Here is a 23,163-nt window from a genome sequence, read left to right as displayed (position 1 = left end):
TTTTTTTAAATATCGCAATATATTTTTACAGTTGTGCAGCGCTAACCCATACATGGTGATTCAGAAGTAACTCCCACTGAGTTCAATGAGCCTTATTTCCAAGATAGTGTGTATAGGACTGCAGCCTCAAATGCAGTAAAATAAATAAATGTGAGATAGATGGACAATACACGAATGATGGAAAGGCAGCAGAACTTGAGTTTAAGCTGTGAGCAATCCTTGTAGGCTAAAGTTTGTGAAACCATGTTAAGTATCAAAACACATTTCCAAACTATTACAAAACCATCCTGATGGTCGTAATCCAGAAGATTTACAATAAACTTGTAAAAAATTAGGGATCCAAAGCAAATAGATAGCAAAGGCATTGGTGGCAAAGTTCTCCAAGGAAAAGCTATTGAAGAACAAGCCAGGCAAAACAGAAAGACGCAGTAGGTAGTGTATCACTGTGCAGTCTTGCATAACCGCTTGCAAAGTCAATCTGTATTATAGACTCAGCCAAATTACATTCAGGTTATTTCCAAAGGAATGCTTGTGGCATTTATTTATTTTAAATTTTACGGTTTCTTGAATGAGAGTATATGGTAGGTAATGCTTAAAAAGAAACATATAACTTTTTTTAAAAAAACCAGTAAATTATAGAGTGTGGGTAGATGAGGCTGGGTTTGGAACCTGAACTGCGGGATGATGCCATTAGTGGGCATACTGAGTTTTATTGTTCTAACAATGTTTGAGGGAGAAATCAAATCACAGTAGTTCAAGTCTTTCCTATCCTCCTTCGAAAATGGATAGGATCATCAATGGATAGGAGAATAAAAAATGACATGTAGAACACTGCCCTAAATGTGCATTTCAAAATTTTTAATGCTGGTTTACCTTACAGGGATGTTGTAAGGATTACTAAGAATGCATGTGAAACATTATAAACTCATAGGTAGAATTAAATAAAACTGATAAAACTGATAAACCACATACTGAGTTGACACTTTCAGTGAGCTGTCCACCATGACCCCAAGATCTTTCTCCTGGTCAGTTACCGACAACTCAGACCCTATCAGTGTATATGGAAAGTTGGGGTTTTTTTGCCCCAATATGCATCACTTTACACTTGCTTACATTGAATGGCATTTGCCATTTTGGCACCCACTCCCACAGACTGGAGAGATCCTTTTAGAGCTCCTCACAATCGGTTTTGGATTTCACTACTCTAAATTGTTTACTGTCATCTGCAAATTTGGTCACCTCACTGCTTAGCCTAACTTCTAGATCATTTATGAACAAGTTAAAGAGCACTGGTCCCAGTATAGATCCCTGGTGGACCCCACTGCTTATTTCCCTCCATAGTGAAAACTGTCCATTTATTCCTATCCTCTGTTTCCTGCCTTCTGTTTTATTTACTTATTCCTATCCTTTTATTTATTTACAGGTGAAACTCAGAAAATTAGAATATCGTGCAAAAGTCCATTAATTTCAGTAATGCAAATTAAAAGGTGAAACTGATATATGAGACAGACGCATTACATGCAAAGCAAGATAAGTCAAGCCTTAATTTGTTATAATTGTGATGATCATGGCGTACAGCTCATGAAAACCCCAAATCCACAATCTCAGAAAATTAGAATATTACATGGAACCAAGAAGACAAGGATTGAAGAATAGAACAATATCGGACCTCTGAAAAAGTATAAGCATGCATATGTATTCAGTACTTGGTTTGGGCCCCTTTTGCAGCAATTACTGCCTCAATGCGGCGTGGCATGGATGCTATCAGCCTGTGGCACTGATGAGGTATTATGGAAGACCAGGATGCTTCATTAGCGGCCTTCAGCAATTCTGCATTGTTTGGTCTCATGTCTCTCATCCTTCTCTTGGCAATGCCCCATAGATTCTCTATGGGGTCAGGTCAGGCGAGTTTGCTGGCCAATCAAGCACAGTACACTGTATACTTTTCAGAGGTCCGATATTGTTCTATTCTTCAATCCTTGTCTTCTTGGTTCCATGTAATATTCTAATTTTCTGGGATTGTGGATTTGGGGTTTTCATGAGCTGTACGCCATGATCATCACAATTATAACAAATTAAGGCTTGACTTATCTCGCTTTGCATGTAATGCGTCTGTCTCATATATCAGTTTAACCTTTTAATTTGCATTACTGAAGTTAATGGACTTTTGCACGATATTCTAATTTTCTGAGTTTTACCTGTATTTATTCCTACCCTTGTTTCCTGCATGTAACTCCCACATTTACAACAATCCATCCAAGACTGTGCAGTCTTTTCCCTTTACTGAAGTACTGTCTGTTCACCTGCCAAGAGTGACAAATTGCAACATTATATTCTTGACATTATATCTCACTACAACATTTATTTTCTAGTGGAGCAATCTTAGGATTGCCCACAGTCAAAATAGGATATTCTCAGTTCTTCAGAAGCTCTTGCTGCTTGATCTCCATGTGCTAGTCATCAGTAAGCACCTCCATTGTTTCCCAAGAAAATCAAGCTGTTTTGTTAAAATAACTGGTTGATTTCCCATTTAAATACCTGGTAGCATAGCATGCCACACTCCCATATAGCTAGGGCCTAATCCACAGAGATATCAAAAAATGAGGGGAAGAGGAAACCATTCCTTTTTTCACTGTAAAAAATCCAGTTTTTTCAGCTGACTGTAATTGGTTACTAACATGGTTTATGAAGGCTGATCTCTTTTACATCTGTCATAATTTAGCAGTTTCATCATGGCCAAGTTAGACAAACCCAGCCATCTATCTGTGAATGTCGAAAGATGGTAGCTTGTTCTTAAAGAGCACTAACTATAAAAGTCACACCAGTTATGGCAATTTATACGCTTGTAAAATGCAGCGAGGCTCAAAAACAGATTTTTCTTTTGTGTGCTTGGAATATCAGTCAGCATTAGTCATGCTGATAGGGGACTGAATATTCTCACTGGTGCATAATTATTATTTCAGGATTGTAAAAATCCCTTTCTTTCGACAACGAAAAAAAATCTGCAAGGATTGGAAAGTTAACCAAAAGAACTCCAATCCCATGTGGGTGTTTAAGTGCTGTTATATTTTTAAGTTTTAACACGAGTAACTGGCTAGTTATCTGTTCAATCTTGCTCATTTTAGGGCATCTTCTTCACAAGCTCTTTTCCCATGATATATTCCAGGGCATAGTGGAAGAAAATGAAACTCTCAGTAAATTATTGCAGATAGTCCCTGGTAGTGGCTCCATTTCTGAATTTTGTTCCAAAAAAGTCAATGCCACTTTCAAGATACACAAACTTCCCCAGGAGGTCTTGGTAGACACCGTTAGGAGCTTTATTCTGTTCAATCTTGCTGAAATTCTGGATAAATTTTCTCCCAGGTAAGCACGCCTCCCTATTGTTTTGGACAAGTTTTAATGAGGCAGCGTATAAAGATATTCAATAGAATAAATACACTTTCAAGCTCAATATATTATTTATTAATTTGTAACCCACCTTTTTTTTTTACAAAGCAATGCAAAAGATAAAACACAAGATAAAATCCAGCACTGAACAAACTATTCACAGCAACTTAAAACAACCATTTGAAACAGCGCAAAAATCAGACTTCTAAAAAGTCTTCTTCAAATGATCTTCAGTGTCTGCAAGATGTGTGAATACCACATCTAGAATCAGTTTCTACATGTTTCTACTCTGCACACAAAACAACAGAATACCACTCATGTACAATGAGCAAAGCTTAGCAAGTCAACTTTTTTTAATATAAAAAGAGTTAAATACATATTCTGACTCACTAGGTTTTGCCCTATTGCTTTCCGGTCCAATCTTCCCAATAGTTTCTACTGTAGGATATTGATAAACTTATTATGTCTTAGAAAGTTTTCCATTTCCAATGTGTAGCCTACTAAGTTTCTTTTTCACTTACAAGTGTAAAACTAAGCAACTCATCTTGCTAGGTTTTTCCATTGGGTGGCTTCATACAACATGGAAGAAGCCGACTCTCCAGTTCCCAGAGTTTGGTGGCAAGCCCAGTTTCAAGGTGGGGGCAATAAGCCGACATTGGTCATATCGTCTGAATCCACCAATGCTTATACCACCCATTTTTTAGTTCCGGAACCAACATCTGTAACCAAGAGTTGGGTACAGATGTTGGCTCTGGAACCAAAAGGCAGCCAAAATAAGCTGATATTATGTTCAAATGACATAAACAATGTCAGCTTATCACCTCCACCTGGAAGCTGGAATTGCCACCAAATTCCAAGAACCGGAGAATCAACTTTTTCAATGCCATGTGAAGCCATCTACTATAATACAGTGAAAAGGTTTGGATATGCAATTGTAAAACATGATTTTTAAAAATAAAATTTAAAAGGGAGCATTTAGCCCCCCAATCAAGTAGGTATCAAATGCAGGGCTGCATTTTAGAGTCACATCTGAGGTTTGGCAGAGAGAGAGGTGACTGTGGCTGAAATCCAGACTAAACTACTCATGAGTAGTCCAATTTAAGTTAATAGGACATGTTAGTCATAACTAAGTTGCCTCATTAATTTCAATGGGACTGCTCATGAATAATAATAACAGGGGCGTAACGAGGCTGGAGTGGGCCCAGAGACAAAATTTTAAAATGGGCCCCTCGCTGATACACACACACTCACTTTAAATGTGACTTGCCTCTGGGGGGCCCCTCGAGGTGTGGGGGCCCCCAGGCAGACGCCTCCCCTTGCCTAATGGTAGTTACGCCCCTGAATAATAATAATAGGACTGCTCACGGATAATCTGGATGATCATGTGAGTTCAGTAAAGTTTTGTTACAAACAGTAGTTTGACTCAAGACTAGCTAGAAGAGCATTTGTAGGTTTTGCCATTGCACAATCCAGGAATTGTGTAAACCCCGATGAGCACAGCAGTCTATTTCATAGATGGGCTTAATTTCCTTAGCATAATAGTGTCCTTCATCTCCCTCCCCCCACCCAGTTTTACTAGATAGACCTAATTTGTGCATGCAAAGGAATGCCTGTGTAAATCACAGAGCCACTGCAGACTGATACAGACCAGGCCAAAGTGTTAGTGAGGGTGAGGTCTTGAGAGAACTGGAAGGGAGATAGAGAGAGGGACAAAAGGTGGGAGGGGGTAGATAGAAAGTAGGTTGGAAAAGAGACCTGGAAAGATGTAGGGGGAGGGGGAAGGGAGAGGGAGGGAGGGACTTGCTGGAAGAAACACTACACAAGATGTTTGGGTGTGAACATAACAAATAACATCTGTGGGATAATTGCAGGTACAATGCCTATATTCATGATGCAGCGTGTATTGGTTAAGAATATAAGAATATAAGTCCCCTTCCTACAATAGGAAGTCCCTATTTTTAATGCCATGCTCAGTCATGGATATTTATGTGGCTCCTCGGCCCAAATATGAAGATAATAGTAATACAAGTCTGCCTTACAGGGTCGTTGTAAACATTTCTGATAATATTATCACAGTTAGGGAAAGAGCATTGCTGTCCAAGGTTGTTAAGACTGCGGAGAGAATAATTGGGTGTACTCTTCCCACTTTAGATCAAATTTATGCCACCAGGAGTTTTAACAAAGCAGTAGAGATAGTGCAGGATCCCACACACCCTGGAAATGATCTCTTTCAGCTTCTGCCTTCGAGAAGGAGGTATGGGGTCATAAAGGCCAGGACCAGCCGCTTGAGAAATAGCTTCTATTCAAAAGCGGTTTTAGCTTTGAATGCAGCAAAATACAGTTTCTGATGGGGTTTTTGTTTTTCAGTTCTCAGAGTTCTTTAGTGCTTCTTTTAGAGTTTTTAGAGTAATGGGTATATGGGGGAGGTATATTGGGATATATTCAGCTATTCTTTGTTAGGTCCTGTAGAGGTTGTTGTAGATTCTTTCAATCTCGTTGTTCTGTACAGGACAATGACAATAAAGATTTATCGTATCGTATCGTATCGTATATGTGAAACCTTTTGAGTATTTAGATGCTAAATGCTAAAAAGTATTATCAATTTTATATGCTTTGGAGCTTTCACACCTGTCAAATTTATCTGGATCAGGGCTACAAAGAAGTGAATCCTGTAAGGCTACCTGGACCATGATCCTGCAAAACCCATCACGAGGAGACCAAACAATTTTTTAATTCCCTTTTTAATTCAGCAGTACTTTTCACCCCCTACAAATTCATTTGTACCCTTACCTCTCAACCACAAACTAGTTTTAAGTATGGAGAGTTTATGGATGTTATGATGCAGTAGAGTAAGAAAGTGCTACTACCTTTGACTTCCTGACTTCATGCTTCTCCATAATATCAGGAATAGAACCTTCATTCCTCCATCACCAACAAGATATGCCTATTGAGTTACTTCTGTACTGGGAACTTGTGCAATTCTTCATATAGATGCAAGTTCTGTTTCTGATTATAGGGAGAGCATGCCAGCTGGATGGCATGGGAGACTTGATCTTCCTGTTGCTCCTGCACCTTCATTATGTCCAAAAGTATTTATGCATGTGCAGCTATTCAACTAGAAAGGACACAGAAATCCAGATTTTAACTTCCCTGCTAAATCCCCTGCTAACTGGGCAAAGAGAAACATTTTAATGTGGTGATTCTCTTATTTAGCAGGAGGAGAGTAACTGGCCCTATCCACCCCCAGCACAGTACCTCCAGTGACTGTTGCTGGTGTCTATCTTGTGTTTCTTTTTAGATTGTGAGCCCTTTGGGGACAGGGATCCATCCTATTTATTTATTATTTCTCTGTGTAAACCACCCTGAGCTATTTTTGGAAGTGTTGTATAGAAATCAAATCAAAACAAACCAATCAATATGTGGATCAGGGATGTAGTATACCATCTCATATTGGAAATGTTCCCTGTTTATATATTTATTTCAATTTTTATTCCAATTTTTGACTCTCTGAAACAGTTATGAACTGAGCTAAAATTTTAAGTGATTTGTCATTATGGGACTGTCGTTCAGTACTTTCCATGCAGAAGGCGATAGGTTCAGTCCCTGACATCTTCAAGTTGGGCTTGGAAAGACTCCTGCCTGAAACCTTGGCAAGCGGCTGCTGATGTGGATACACAGTGCTGAGCTAGAAGGACTAGTGGTCTGACTCAGTAGAAGGCAACATATTGAGACATTGCTTTCATAAGTTCATCTCAAGTTTGACTTGCTTGATTACCGTGAAGGAGTTCATCACTGGGTGACTAATTGAAGGTCAAGGATTTTAGAAAGGAAAATTAATGTTCATTTATGGCTGGTAGCCTCTTTGCCTGTCTTTGGAATGTGATAAACCTTCGGCTAATAGGAAGGGTAATGAAACAGTGGATATCAGTTTGAATTTGGACAGAGAGATAAATATACAGCTGAATTTTTTTAGCTGGAGTTGGCTAAAATTCATATGCCCTGTTGATTCCGTTATGCAATTGATAATAATGCAATTATTGAATCATTATTCAATTATACTGTTTATGCAATTATTCTGTCTGTCAGTTAGGAATTTATTTTTTCCCCAAAGAGCTTGTATATTTCCAAGTAAATGCATATTACAAAATGTCATATGTCTCCAGGGCTTTCTTTCACTCAAAAAGAACTAAACTGTATATTGTTATTTTTGGACTTTTTAGTCCTCAGGAGTGGCTAATATTGTACTCTTTTCCAGAATTCCTTCAGTTTAAGGATCCCAACAAAGATATACATTAGAATGCAGTTGGGCACTTGCGATGAAGGAAATTTTGGATGTTGACTACAATGCTGTGGTTTCTTTATCCATCTTTGGATGCTCACCACTCCATGTAGCATAGGAACAAAGCTAAGTGTGTGTGGGCACAGCATCTAGCAGGGCTGTCTATAGCTTATGTGGGGCCCAGGGCAAAAATAGTTTGCAAGGGGCCCCCATGATGAATCTATTTCATCCCAGCCCTGCTGAAACTAGTCTCTGTGGGCCCCTTCCCATGTTTCACCCCCTTTCCATGACTATTATTGGGGTACAGATTTTATGACCCCCTCTATGCACAACAGCCTGGCATCCAGACTATGTCACATGTGAGGATCAGATATGGCAAGGTTTGTCTGGGCTCATGCTATCCAGGGCCAGTCATGCTTTCTCCCAGCATTTCCCTTTCGCTTGTCACATTTGACGGTCCTGTTACAGTTTCATCAAAGTGGTTCTAAGAGTGCATTCACATTGATAGGTTCCACTTGAAGGGGTTTTCCATGTGCCCTTTGTAGGGCACAATTCTGTGAGCAGAATCCTTGATGCTCATTGAAAGTCTTTGGTTTAAAAAAAAGCCATTCTTGCTTAACTTACCATTCACAATATCATCAAATAGTCATTGGGGCTATTCTCACGATGGACAAAAATCGGGCTAAGAGAGCCTAGCCCGATTTTTGCCGATCGTGAGAACTACTGGGCTTGGCTGCGAGCCTGGTGGTTCTCGAGCGGGTAACCCACTCAAGTACCCCTCTCCTTAGCCCGGGTTTGCGGAGCGAGTCACCTCCCAGCCTCCCAGCTCCAGTGGTTTCCCCAGTATGCCCTGTGCACTCGCACAGGGCATACTGGGGCTTCCGGGGGCTGCATGGCCCCCGAGCTCCCCAGCCCCCGCCGGCTCCGTCACAGAGCCGGTAATCGTGTGGGCGGCTGATCCAGCCACCCACGGCTCCCTCCCCGCTCACCCCACCAAACCGGGTCTCACTGATCGTGAGATCCGGTCCATCATGTGGATACTAAATGCTATATGAGACTCATTACGTGGTTTGGCAATGATTCAACTAAAGTTGCACTGGACATGTAATTATATATCCAAGGATTATAATAATTGTGTGTGTGTGTGTGTGTGTGTGTGTGTGTGTATAATTTGTTTACTTATTTACATTTTATATCCCACTCTTCCTCCAAGGAGCCCAGAGCAGTGTACTACATACTTAGGTTTCTCCTCACAACAACCCTGTGAAGTAGGTTAGGCTGAGAGAGAAGTGACTGGCCCAGAGTCACCCAGCAGGTATCATCGCTGAATGAGGATTTGAACTCGGGTCTCCCCGGTCCTAGTCCAGCACTCTAACCACTACACCATGCTGTGTATACACACACACACTTTCTTGATTATATTTGTTATATTTTCTTAATTGTTACCTCTTTTTGTTAGCACCCAGGATAAGAACAAGCAAACAACCAAAAATCTAACTAAATGAATATCTGCCTCCCCCTGCTAGTCCTGGTTAAAGCAGCGCCACTACTACTATTTATATACCACTTTTCAACAAAGAGTTCACAAAATGGTTTTACACAGAAGAAAAATAAGTTGGCCCCAAAGTCCCACAGTCTATCAAGAAACACTTTATTCTTGGTTTACAGCTAGTAAATACTAGTTTGTTTGTGGTTCCTCATTCACTTTACTTGATCACAGACAGCCGCTAGTTCCCATACATAATGACTCATAACTGCTGATAAAGCATGGCACACACGACATCAATAGCCTTTCAAAATCATAGGTGACTAATACAAACGCAACTGCACATCGAGTGGGATGCATGAAGTGCTGTATGTTTTCTCTGTTGCCATAACACCTCTCATAATTTGCTAACTCATTCATTTTCACCCAAACTCCATCCTTTCAACATACAATAAAAGTGCTAGCAGAACTTATGCCGTTTGCACATCTCTCCATTTGCATGAAGCTCTCACTGAGAAATATTTCCCTATTATGAAGATGTCATGAGGGGAAGAAAAATGTACAGTCTAAAGCAAGGCAATACTTTTATTTAGACCAAGTAAAGAATCACAAAACATTTAAACAATGAGCTTTTGAGTTCTACAGAATGATGGTAAGAAAAAAAGATGGCGGGGAAAGGAGGGCATATTGCAATGCCCCAATGGTCTGCAGTTTGTGGAATCCAAAGATGGGGTTTAGGAGGTTTAATGAAGACTTGGAATAGGAACATAGGAAGATGCCATATACTAAGTCAGACCATTGGTCCATCTAGCTCAGTATTGTCTACACAGACTGGCAGCGGCTCCTCCAAGGTTGCAGGCAGGAATCTCTCTCAGCCTTATCTTAGAGATGCCAGAGAAGTAACTTGGAACCTTCTGCTCTTCCCAGAGCAGCTCCATCCCCTGAGGGGAATATCTTACAGTGCTCACATGTGGTCTCCCATTCATATGCAACCAGGGCAGACCCTGCTTAGCTTAAGGGGACAAATCTTGCTTGCTATCACAAGACCAGCTCTTCTCCCATAATTTTGGGAGAATCAAGATTTTGTTTGCATATATAGAAGGCATAATTAAGAATTTAATCTTGAATGGATGTGAACATCCATTCTGAAAGATGTGAGATGGGACATTCTGAAAGTTGTGAGATGGCTGCAATACAGACCAAGGGCTGTCGAGACAAAGCAAAAAGAAAATTTATGTTTTGGAAATACAAAATCTGGAAGTTACTCAGGGCAGGTTCATACGACACATAAAAAGCCAAAACTCCAGTTACCAGAGTTCTGACATCTGTAACTGCCTTCAGCTCTTGGTTACCAATTTTAGCTCTGGAGTTATAAGGAGAATGGATGGTTCACACAACACAAATGAAAATTGGGCTCACTGCCAAACTCAAGTTTGGCTGTCTGCATGTCATGAGAACTCACCCTTAGTCATGATTAACTTTAGCTAGATTGGAGCCAATAGTTTTTAATAGGCTGTTAATCATTTAATGTTTCTTAATGTTACACTTACATGTTCAAATAATAAAGGATTCCATCAGGTTCAATTTCCATTCTAGTTTGATATTCTTGTGTAAATAGCTAGTTTTTGTTATCTATGGTTCCCACCCACCCCCGCCCCAGAAATGTTTTCTTTAAGTAGTATTTCAATTGAGAAACAAATACTGAAGATATAAGCATACCTTGGACATGTGTGGTGATTTGCTTTCAAGATTCAAGTATTGTCCTCAAATAATTATGAAAAATGAGAGGCAAAACCCTGCTTTAGGTTAGAGTCATACATTTTAATACTAACATTGATGGCTCTTTTCCTAAGATTAAATCCACAGAGCTTTAGATTTCCATTGCTCACATCTATGCTTTGTTTACCATTATCATCTGTTGATAAAGGCTAACATCCAGATGAATGCTGCTCTAGTGCAAACATGTTGCACTAGTGCAAGGATGCTGCACTTGCTAGTTCTGCTGTTGGGAGTTTACCTTCCAGGGCGCCTGTTACTCTGGCGCAACAGGTGTGCTTGCACAATCTATGGCATGTGTTCTGCTGTAAAACCTCTTCCTTAGTCCACATACAGTAAGTTGCAGGTAATGATGAAGCTTTCCACTATCCTTGTTGCACAAGCGCAATACTTGCACAAGTGGACCAAAACTGCAAGAGATTGCATAACTTTAAGGATCCATTCAACTATGTGAGTGTGTGTGTGTGTGTGTGTGTTCTTTGTTCGTTGCACTTGTGCAGTATTAATCTGGATGCCAGCCATAGAGAATATAATTATGACCATGATTTGGTCTTGCCATCATATCCTTCTGTCCGCTTTTCCTGATGTGAATGGCTGAATGTTTTGTGAACTGCCCTGGATTGAAAAGGTGGTAATTGAAAGGTGGCATCTAAATGTTAAACAGACAAACGGTAGCATCATGTAACATTTCTAATTATCTGATTGTTCTCCTTATGGACCTTAGTTAACATTGTTCTTTTAATTTCATAGTAGTGTTGAAAACCTTTGAAAATTAGTGACCGTGATTGCATAGTATGAGAGACAGAGAGATATAGCAGAAGGAGAAACCTCTGAATGATTCACCATTGCTGGAAAGCTGAATTCCATCCATTTCTTATTCACTAAACTGTCTAGCCCTTCAACTGAGTCAAGGCTGTTGTCCTCAATACTACATCATCAGCAATGATTCAAACATTCCATATTTGAATGTTGCCAATGAAAAAGTTCCCTGCATTTAGAAAAGTACATGCCAGGAAGAAGACTCTCCTATATGCAGGATAGTTTCTTTTGGTGGGAAAGCATTCAGAAGTGATCATTTATATAGTCTGAACTGGGACCATCCAGGAAAAGCAGCATTACATTATTTGGCGATATGCCCTAGGTTTTGTATTCCTTCACTTCAAATCACCAGAAAATTGCTGCTATGTTACTGGATATACTGTGTGTCATACGCATGCAGTGGAATGTGCCATTGTTTGTGCCATTGTTGCACAAGTGCAAAAACTGCTCAAATTGAATTGCACAACGGGTGCAGCCATATAGGGAAACACCTATATCAGGCAGCAGCAATATAGGAAGATGCTGAAAGGCATCATCTCATACTGTGCGGGAGGAGGCAACAGTAAACCCCTCCTGTATTCTACCGAAGACAACCACATGGCCCTGTGGTCGCCAGGAGTCAACACCGACTCGATGGCACACCTTTACTTTTAATGTCTTTCGTTCATTTTTGTGCCAATGCGATAATTTATGTAGCACTGTATTTCAAGTACTTTGCCATTTTAGACAAATGCTGACAAAATCAACTATAATATCTGGGTAACAGACTTTGCTCTGTATTTTATTATAAGATAAAATCCTGTGGTTTTCTTACACAATCCTTTGTGTTGTTGCTCAAGTGAATGTGCATATAACTTGTAGCCAATGACAAAATTATTTCACTCATAAATCACTTTTACTACATTGTTCTTTTTTGCGTGCTGGTCTGACTAAGAAATCTGTCTAAGTAACACCCTCCCTGTAATTTCCTTCCAGGACGTTTAGGAAAGCTACTCACAAGCAGCCAGAAACTTTTTTAAAGAGATAAGGGAAACATTTCAAGATTTTGTTTGCATATATAGAAGGCACAATTAAGAATTTAATCTTGAATGGATTTTGTCACAAGAAAAGTCCTATTCACACATAAAAGAAAACATGTTTACTCAGTGTGTGGTGCAGTGTAGCACTCAAGCTCAAATCCCTTGTGCTTTCCCTTCAGTGGGTCTAAACAGAGACTCACCTAGGTAATTGGGGTGCCTGGACTCAAGCCCACCCCCCGAAACCTGTTTTGGGGCCTCCCTGTACCTGCCCTGCCAAACCTCTGCCCCCCCCCGCCCAATTTAAGCCTCCATGTGCACAGCCGAGCAGTGGTAGCCAGGGAGTGAGCAGAGCAGGCCTCCCCACCCCAGTGGCAGATGGAGTGACCGCTGGGTCTGTCCATTCAGCCCAGTGGCTCTTGATAACTGTGAGGCGCTCCAGTGTGCCTGCGTCACGGGCTTGTGACAATCTATTTCAACTGCACCTCACAGTTACTAAGAGTCGCTGGGCCGAATGGACAGGCCCAGCGGTTGCTCCAGCCGCCACCACCGTGGTGGGTGGGAGGTGAGGCCTGTTTGGCTCACCTCCTGGCTGCCACCGTTCGGCAATGCACATGGCGGCTTAAATTATGGGAGGAGGGGAAAAGAGGTTCAGCACAGCGGGTGCAGGGTGGCTGCAGGAGGCCCCCCTGGCCATTTGGAGGCCCCCCAGACCTTGGAGGCCATGGACCGGGACCCCAAGGAACGGGGGTTAGAGCGCCTCTGGACCTAGCATACCTCCTTGAATATAAGTTGGAAGTGGCACTTAACTGTGTGCACTGCAGCATAGTAATAAAATATATAAAAAAATAAATAGAGTGACAGAGTGTCCAATGCCTGTAGGCCCAATAATTTGTAACTGTTGCCCTCATAATTGTTGAGTAAGAATCGCACTGGGCATGTACGCACAGGATGCTATGTGTGTGACATATGACACAAATACGTATGACATCCAATGTGTGTTGGTATTGTGGTCTGCCACAAGGAATCACAAGTCACTGTGTTTCATCTTTAGATACCTTTCTCTAAGCTTGGAATAACAGCAACCTGCCTTACTGGATTCCACAAATGCATATTGCCAGGACTGTAAAGCACTGTATACACTGAAAGTGCTATAGACACAATTAAAATAGTAATGAATGTGTATGTGTCACTAAGTTCAGGTCTTTAAAAAGAGCCTTCATTAATATTTATTTATTTAGTTATTTTTATTTGTATTTATTGTTCAATTTATATACCGCCTATCATTAAAAAAAAAACCCGAGGCGGTTTACAAAAGTTAAAAAATACAATAAAAATTGTGTAGAAACTATATGAATAAGCAACCTTGGCAGCGATCTCCAATTGTAGATCAGAAGGTTTTTAAAGTTCTCTTTTCAGAGGACTTTTCATAGTGATGTGTTTTAGAAAACCAAAGTAACTCCATTTTACTTAGAATACCAAAGTATCTCCAAATTTGCTTAGAAAACCTAATTCTAACTTAAAGTAACCCCAGCCAAGCTCAGAGACATCACGGCCAATGTCATTATCTCTCTCCACTAAAATGTATCTATGAAACTTGGTTCTCACAAGATTCTCATTGTTCTTTGCTGACAAGTTAATAGAACAGGATGTAACCAAATAAGGAGTGATCACCAGATGAACAATGAATCATTCGCATGCGTACTAGATACTTAGTCCACCATTTTACTGCCACGTATACTATGTCAGCATCATTCAGATTGTCTGTATAAATGTAAGATGCACCTATAACCAATTTGTATTCAATGTGAAGCGTGAGCTGCATTGGATATCTTGCTATCGCGAAGCAATTAAAGCCTCTGATTGATTCCCACTCTGTCTGTTTGATTGGCTTAAGGCGGACCCAGGGATGAACCGGAATTCACATCAATTTGGTGCCGTGACAGTCGGATGTGACTTGGGTGGACAGTCTGACCCATCACGGGACAGTGAGATCCAGCGCGCCCCACAGCTTTTGTCTGTGGAGGATTCTCATGGGCCCGAGACGCGCCAATCGTCACAACGCGCCACATCTGGGAATCGAGGCAAGAGTGAATGAAAGTGTGAACAGAGAGAGTGAGTGAGTAAGAGAGTGAAATCCCAAGACGTCTTTTGGTTCTCCTCAGCCCGTAGAGGGGCAAAGGGGAAAAAGCCCAGGGAGGGGCAATTTTCAGCCCGAGAAAAGGGGGGAAATCTTACAGCCGAAGAAGGGCTGCCCACGCAGGGGCCAATTAAGCAAACTGCCCAAGGGAGGGGCAATTTAAGCCAAAATCCCGAGAGAAGGGTGACTTAAGCCAAAAGCCTGAGGGAGAGGCGGCTGAGTCAAAAATAAACGGCCCAAGCACGAGCAAACTAAGGGGGGGACTATGGGGAGTAGAAATAGCAAGTACCTTTAGAATGCGTATTGAAAAATTGGGTGATTCTCACGAGAAGGGGAGGTGCCCTCAGAATGAAAGTTTAAAAACGCCTCTGTGCTCCAAGACAAGGGGTCTGAGGAAAGCATTAAAGAAGAAATAATGATTGTCTTTTGCTAAAATCATGTTGTCTCTATGTTCTGTTTCCAAGTTCAAAACTGCTAACAGTCTAAATTTCTTGCTGCCACTGTCCTGTTGTAACCAAGCCAAAAGATAAACACTGTTCTAGCTGCAAAAGTTTCTCTAACAAAAGGCTGCCTTTGTTCTCTCCCCGCCCCCCGCCACTTCAACTGCTGGCAGTTGGAAAAGAGGAAAGAAAATGGAGTTTTGGAGAAATGCACATGTTGAAGTTCTGTGAGAAAAGACTATAAGGAGACATAAAAGGATTTTGGTTGGAAGGTTGTTAAACAAAAAGAAAATTGATTGAAAGGAACCAGTAAGTTGGAAAATATAAGTTGTGGAGAGGTAATGTGGAAGTAATGTGGATTGTTTCTTAAGATGACTGTGATAAGTTTGTTCTATTTAAGCTACTTTTTAAACTGAGTTTATGGCTAACATATTGAAAATGTTATAAAATTCTTTGTAAAATTTCTTTTGTTTAGTCCCTTGTTCTGTGAAATACACAGACAAGCCTGTGTGTGTGTGTGTGTGTGTGTGTGTGTGTGTGTGTGTGTGTGCATGCATGTTTCTGAACGGGGAGCCCAAACCTCTGGTTCTGTGTAGGAATTCAACCCTGCATCAATCTTATAGCTCATCTCTGTGAAGATGAGGTTTCAGTTGTAATTATTCTGTTTATTCTCTTGTATTTGTGAATGTATTTATTCTAGTGACATGATGTTGTTTTTTCTGTAAACTGTTCCAGACCAAACTTGCTCTGACATTGAATTCCAAAATTCACAGTTGTTATATTAATTGAACATAAAATTGGTCATGAGCAACTGAATCTTCCCACCTCTGCAAAAGTGCTGCTTATGGCTGGCTAAATGAATTAGACATAGGAGCAAGCTCTATTTCATTCATTCTTATATCAAGTTGATTGTGATATTTCTGCCACTACTGAGTATCATAAGCCTTTATATGTTATGTTTACTGATTTCCTTGAGATGGTCTCTTACCTATTTTCCATGAGTTCAAAACTCTAAACCGGAAGTTTCCCTTTCAAATTCTTGCTCACAACTGAGCTGATCTCTGATGAACAACTCCGCCCATTTCCAGATGGGAGGGGGAAAGAGGTTCTCTGTGAAGCAGTTTGTGTTCCAGCCAGATTAATTGTGGGTGAGAAGGAAAAATGGATTTTAAGATAAATTAGTCTAATTGTATTACTGTCATGTTTTTGCAAAATCTATGCAATATTTCTGCTAGCTGAATTTGATGTAAACTAAGAGTATTGTCAAATGGTCTACGGCTTAAGTTTTAAATTTGTCTCATCCAGCAGCCCTGCTTTGCCTTCACAGTAGTTGAACCTTCAAATTCCAGAACCCAGACGGAAGATATGAAGAAATGAGAAATTTTGGTTTTATCACTCCTGCAAGTGGCAGGGAGTTCCAAAGTACCGGTCTGCAATTCACCTTATAAACTTCCCAGCTAAAGGGGATTAGTTTGGGGCAATAGATGGCTGATTCCCTCACACATGACCAAATATCATTTGACTTTGGTGGGGAATCCTAGGGTTTCCATGGCTACTACCTTTGTTCTTAATCCAGCTACTTTACTTCCTTTTGAGCCTACAGAAGACCAAGAACATAATTGCTTGCAAGCTGTGGACTGCATCTATGCCAAGCCGTCCTGATCTTAAAGATGCTGGTGGTGAAATCTCTTTCTCCAGGTATCTCAGCACAGCTTGCAGAGCTCATCACCTTCAAGGTAATTTTTACACAACTCATGGGGCCACTTGGAAAGAAAGAAGATTTTAACAGTGGGAAACAAGGAAGTAAAGTATGGGACACAGATATCAGAACTCTAGACTGCTGTTACACTACTAGAAGAGGTTGCAGCCATCCATAGCAGAGGTCACCAGAGGGAAATGACCCAGTGACAAAGAGTAATTGGATGGCAGATGCTGCAGTTAAAACCGCTGCTCCTTCTATTCCTGTTTCCAAGCATCTTTGATTCCTGTGCTAACTATCTTGGCACAAACCCCCCCCCACCACCACCACACACACACATATTCAGAAAAAGGACATCGACTTTGCACCACAGCAGGGGGGCGCACTTAGAAGAGGAAGGCTGGTAAAGAACAGCAGATGGATGTGGAATTCTTGCAGAACCAATCCTTTGGTTTTTCCTAGTCAATACAAAGACACTTTTGTGCCTCTTGGATGTACCCTTTTGCAAAACATGTGGCAACAGCCTGTGTAATTTGTGTAGTAAACAATCCTACTTTACCAAGGTATAGTATCTCACTGGACATGCCAAGTCAGGTAATGCCCAAGCTGTGGGTAAACAGAGGGCAGGGATTGACTTTACCTGTGCGGGGATCCTTTTCCTTGACTCGAGAGGTTGTTTTCGCTTTACAGAAATGTCAAACCCAAACTTGTATCCATCAGTGACTTGTTAATTATGAGGCTAAAGATGGAGGACTGGGACACCACAACTATGGAGATTGATTGCCCTGACAAAGGCCTGTAAGTATGATTTTCAGCCAACGTAGCACAGTGGTTAGAGTGCTGGACTAAGACCGGGGAAACCCGAGTCCAAATCCTCATTCAGCCATGATACTTGCTGGGCGACACAGAGCCTGCCACTAAAATGATTTGGCCTGCCTCACAGGGTTGTTGTAAAGAGGAAGAACAGGATGCAGAAGAGACTGTGAGATGCCACATGGAAACTGGACTTTGTTAGCAGTGACTATGCTTGACCTGAAAGGCTTTAATGCCTCCTCAAAGCCCCAAACTCACAAGGGGGGGTGAAAAATGTGAATGCCTTTTTCTTTTTGACTTTATTGCTTTGCTTTTGCCCAGGATTGCTGTTTTGTTCTCGTGATCAGACACCAGCCTACAACACAAGCCACCAAGCCTTAAAAGAAGACATCATCCCCTGTTCTGGTCTTCGAATAAGTGGGGGCCCAGGGAAAGCAAGGAAACAAAAATATAAATTGGAAAAAGAAAAAAAAATGCCAAAAGACCAAGTTGAAAATAGCCTCAGGTTTTATCCATTCTTTGTATTATTTGCCTTGAAAACTTGATTTTCCTTTTGTGCTGATGGTTGGCACCCAGAGACTTAGTCTCAGGATGCTGTCCCTACATGGCGGGGGAGGGAATTGGCAACTCACTTGCCTGTCTTTCTCTCAAGTAAACAGGTTTGCAACCAACCGTGCCTTGAATTGTCTTTCCAAGAAGGATTGGTCCTTCCCAGATCGAAGGAATACCTGGATCCATCGCCAGAATGTGATCCCAAGGGAGTCTCCATCAACAGTGACACAGGGAAACTAACCATCAGCAGCAGCAGCTACTCGAGGGCAGTGCCTATCTGCATTTCCAGTCCAACCCAATGGTGACAGGACATTCATCTGCTACCCTGTCCTGTGTTCAAAGAAGAGGGCCTAATGCACAGTTCATCTTCCTGCTCCTAAGTGCTGTAGGAGAGGAATAGACAACAAACAAGCCAGCCAATTTGTTCACTTTTCTCTGGAGTCATACATGCAACAGCATTTCCCTAAGCTGTGAAGCCCTGGAACCATCCTACCTGGGTAAGATACCTTGCCAAGGACACTATTTCAAATTCTGCCAAAGACACTATTTCAGATTGCCCACAAGGGGGGCGGGATCAAGGCTCCCAAACACATGAATATTCGAACAGCACGGATCAGAGAACATCCAGGATAGCCAAAATCCTGCAATGTTGTACAAGAACATTTGGTTCTCAACTGAAGGACTAAAATATATTTTTCTTTACCAAGGACTTTTAGATTTTGAATTCTAAAGCTCTCCATGGCTTCCTTTTTGGCCATGACAGACTTTAGAGGACACTAAGGGGGGTGGGAGTTGATTATTTACACCACTTTCTTATATTACTTTCTTGTAATGACTATGGGCTATCATTATGTTGTAAACCCTGCTATCTCTTGTGCTGTAATGACATGGACCTCACTTGTTTCACTTACATATTGTGCCAATCATCTCATTGTTTTCAACCAAAGCATTTACCTGCAAGTCTGCACCTATCCCCAAGTTACTGATCCCTTTATGCTGTAAGACATTAAGCTGGCCCAAGCTTTACCTGCAATTTTATAGACACTTGTATTAATCAGTGTGATTGTACATGACTTGTCATTGCTATCGCTTTCCACAAGCTGATATCCCATTAATCACCAGAAGCATCTGGTTCCACAATGCAAGACTGTTATTTACACTTTATTTGGGATAAAGATGGGTTAAAACAATGTTGCTTGCTATAAGTTGTATGATCTTTATATGTACACTTTGCTGTTATGTGTAAAACTTTTATATAAATATATCAAATCATGCCAGATATGGGTGGTTAAGGATATATGTGTGTGATATATAGAATTATATAATTATGTTTGTAGCTCTAGAATGTTGTATGCAATGTATCTAGTTTTATTGCCATATGTACAGCCCATTCATCACCTACTATTTCTGTAATGCTTAAGGCATCCCAAAACCACATATGTTCCAAATCCTTTAGCTACACAAAACACAGAACTATATTTCCAAGATTAGAAGTTTGTGTGTCAGAAAAGAACTATTATTAATATTTCCAACAGTTAGAACTTTCATTTAACTAATATGGAAAACCTATTGATTTATGGGGGATTTATAAATCGACCCAGGGACGAACCGGAATTCACATCAATAGGACCACATAAACAAGACAATCAAGAATTTATAATTCTTTCACCACATGTGGAAATAACAATCCCCATGCCTGTCTCCTACTGCCTGAAAGATTACATAATGCTTTCATACTGTTTCAAGATCCTCTAGCTTGGGTGTTTCCAACGATTTACTGTCCAAATTCCTTCTCATTCAAAGATTCTTGATACAGAAATAATGCCTATGTTCCTAAATTCCATTACACTTCTTTCCTGAATTCAATTTCACATCTGCTAATAGGCTGGTTGCATAATAAATTGTTAGCTGCAATTTTCTGTTCTGTATTCATTTAATATTTTGGTTGAAGTAGCCATGTTCCTGTTGACATTAGTAATGCTACCATGAAAAACTAGCTTGATCCTAGCATGTTTACTCAGAAGTAAGTCCCAAATAAAGAATAAAAGGATTGTAGGTTTTGCTTTTGTTACTGAACGTTTTTTTAAAATAAAAATATCTCTCTCTCTCTCTCTCTCTCTCTCTCTCTCACACACACACACACACACACACACACACACACACACGTCAAATTAAGATAGGGAGTGGAAAAGGACTTTTTTGAGAGGAGTAATTCAGCCTAGAGGAAGGTCAGTCATAGCAAAGGTGGTGGTGCTGGTGGTGGTGTCACAGGTGGCTTGTTTTGGTGTGACTCCTAATGTTGGACAAATGTCTTTGTTTGTATTTTGGTTTCTCTAATTGGTTAGGGAGGTGCCGCTTATGGAATCATCCCTTCAAATTTCTGGATGGGAAAGCAGGGCTGGGTTTTGGTGCCCTTGGCCAAAATAGTCCCTGGTGCCCCAGTATCAGATGTCGCCAAGCCCTGCTCCCCATCCCCCCGACGATGCCACCGCCACTCCTGCAGCAGAGCCAGTCTGTGCACTGCATACAAATATGATGAATTTTTATATACTGCTTTTCAACAGAAGTTCCCAAAGCGGTTTCTCTTTGGGAACTTTTATTGAAAAGCGGCATATAAATATTCATCGTACATATACAGAGAGAGAAAGAGAGGAGGTTGGGAGCTGCTGGCCAAGCGCTATGCTCCAGAAAAGCCAGGTATTTACCCTCTGCCATTGCTGCTGCTGCTAGGGATAGCGCAGCAGCCACCCCAGTCCCTGTTCACCCTCACAAACCTCCTTGGTGGATGGGGCTACTGATCCTGCTGTGCTTCATCCAATACAGTATTCCTTTTCTTTCTCTCTCCTCCCTCATCACAAGCAGACCTCATGTGCATTTTCTGCACTGGCTGCACTGGGTTCCTCTGCTCCCCAATTCGGCAAGGTCTGGGCAGTAAGATTCTCTTGTTTGGATTGGGTTAACTGGATTGGGTTAACCCTGGGCACTGGTTGTTCCTTTTGCATGACATCACTGGTACTTGAGAGCAATGCAAGTGGCTGGGCCTCAATGAGGTTTGGTGGGTCTGAGAGTGGGGCTTCTGAATCCCTAGGTGCCATTTCATTAGAGCTTGCTTGAGCCTGGCTGCATGTGACCACACTGACACAAGCATGTCGGGCAACCTGGTTGCTCAGATCATTTCCAGTCATAACAGGAGTTTGTAAATCCTTGTGCACAGTAACTGTCCAGGAACCCTCCCGGTACTTTAGGCAAATATTGGCAAGCGGGAGGTGTACCACTGCACTTTCAAGGGGTTTAACTGTCCACCTTCTCTCAGGCACAAACATCTCTGGTCTTACAAGGCTTTCATGCACAGAGGTAATGTCAGCACCAGAGTCTCTCCATCCCCTTTCCACCTTCCCATTTATAATTATGCTTTCCTGATGCTTGGCAGGAATGACATTTGAATCTGTTATGCGAATACTCACAAGGAAGTCTTGTTGGGGGTTGCTCAATTCATTTGAGGTCTAGGCAGATGGGGTGGCTTGCTCAGGAAGAGCCCGAATGGGGATCTGCACCTTGCTGAATCCTCCAAAATGACTCCTAATACCCTGACTAAAACTGAACAGAGATCACATTCATCTGTGTGTTTATTTACTCCTTTCCACCTTTTCTGTGCAACCTGGTTCTGGCTCTCAGTCAGCTTCTAGCAAAGTTCTTGCAAAACAATTCAATTTCTATGCCACTCGCTGCCAGCGAATTGTGATGAAACTGGGTGACTCTATGCTTTCCTGAATCTACTCTCAGGAAAGAGATTGCTCTGATCTCAAATTTAGGAGCACACCACTCCTTCAAGGTAGGCTGCCACCAGTTGAAGACTGATCTAAGCCATTGACCAGGCTTAGACACTGCTTCAACAACCTAGAACTGTCTGGCTTGGGACTTACAGGCACTGTACAGCCAGAGTCCACACTACCCAGCTCTAGACAACAAGATTTTATTCTGAAAACAACTCAACAGTAGCAAATGGCCTTACGGGGCACATGGGGAAGAATTTAGCAAGTAACCCTCCAGAACCTGTTAAATCAGATTGAAGCCACTTTTAAGTATCAGAACTTTATTAAGAAACAAGGGTTGTCTTTCATATATATATATATATGAAAGACAACCCTTGTTTCTTAATAAAGTTCTGATACTTAAAAGTGGCTTCAATCTGATTTAACAGGTTCTGGAGGGTTACTTGCTAAATTCTTCCCCATGTGTCCCGTAAGGCCATTTGCTACTGTTGAGTTGTATATATATATAGATTCTTATCGTATTTTTCCTATGTATGGGGAATGATGGAAAAGATCTTGTACTTGTGAACATGTATGGCTATGTCTCAGAGATCTTACACTTTCTGTTTCTACATTTTAAACTAATAAAAGCATTTTTTAAAAAGAAAAAAAAAAGAAAGAAAAGTTGCACACGGAATAAGGAATTGGGAGAAAGGTTGAAATTGGAAGTAAAAAAAGGCACATAGGAATTCAAAACAAAATATACAAAAAGTATTTACTAAGTGACTAGCACTCTTTACCTTAGTCTATCAGTAGGCAGGTCCTTGACTGAGAGAGTGTTAATCTCTACAGCTTCTCCAAGTGGAACCACCATCTGCAAATGAAAAAGGATGAACACTGGCCAGGCCATTGTCCTCTAGCTTTAAAGCCATGAGGGAGGGGGATTGCTCACACCTGTCTTAGTTTCCTCTGGGTAGTGAGATGCAAAGTGGCCCTATCTCCTA

General features: G+C 41.1%; 1 long non-coding RNA gene across 2 annotated transcripts; it reads left to right on the top strand.

The window, feature by feature from the left end:
• The first annotated feature begins 14,392 nt into the window (after positions 1-14,392).
• LOC128332748 (uncharacterized) lies at positions 14,393-20,516 on the top strand. 2 transcript variants are annotated; one of them, XR_008310752.1, is made up of 2 exons: positions 14,393-14,878; positions 15,517-20,516. It is a non-coding gene; the product is annotated as an uncharacterized LOC128332748 (long non-coding RNA). The 2 variants fall into 2 exon arrangements; XR_008310751.1 differs by having other exon boundaries at positions 14,393-14,882.
• The last annotated feature ends 2,647 nt before the right edge of the window (positions 20,517-23,163 follow it).

The sequence above is a fragment of the Hemicordylus capensis genome, chromosome 1 (genome assembly GCF_027244095.1).
Source record: "Hemicordylus capensis ecotype Gifberg chromosome 1, rHemCap1.1.pri, whole genome shotgun sequence".
NCBI lineage: Eukaryota > Metazoa > Chordata > Lepidosauria > Squamata > Cordylidae > Hemicordylus > Hemicordylus capensis.
The sequence above is the reverse complement of the archived record's forward strand: the minus strand, read 5'-3'. Positions and strand labels throughout refer to the sequence as shown.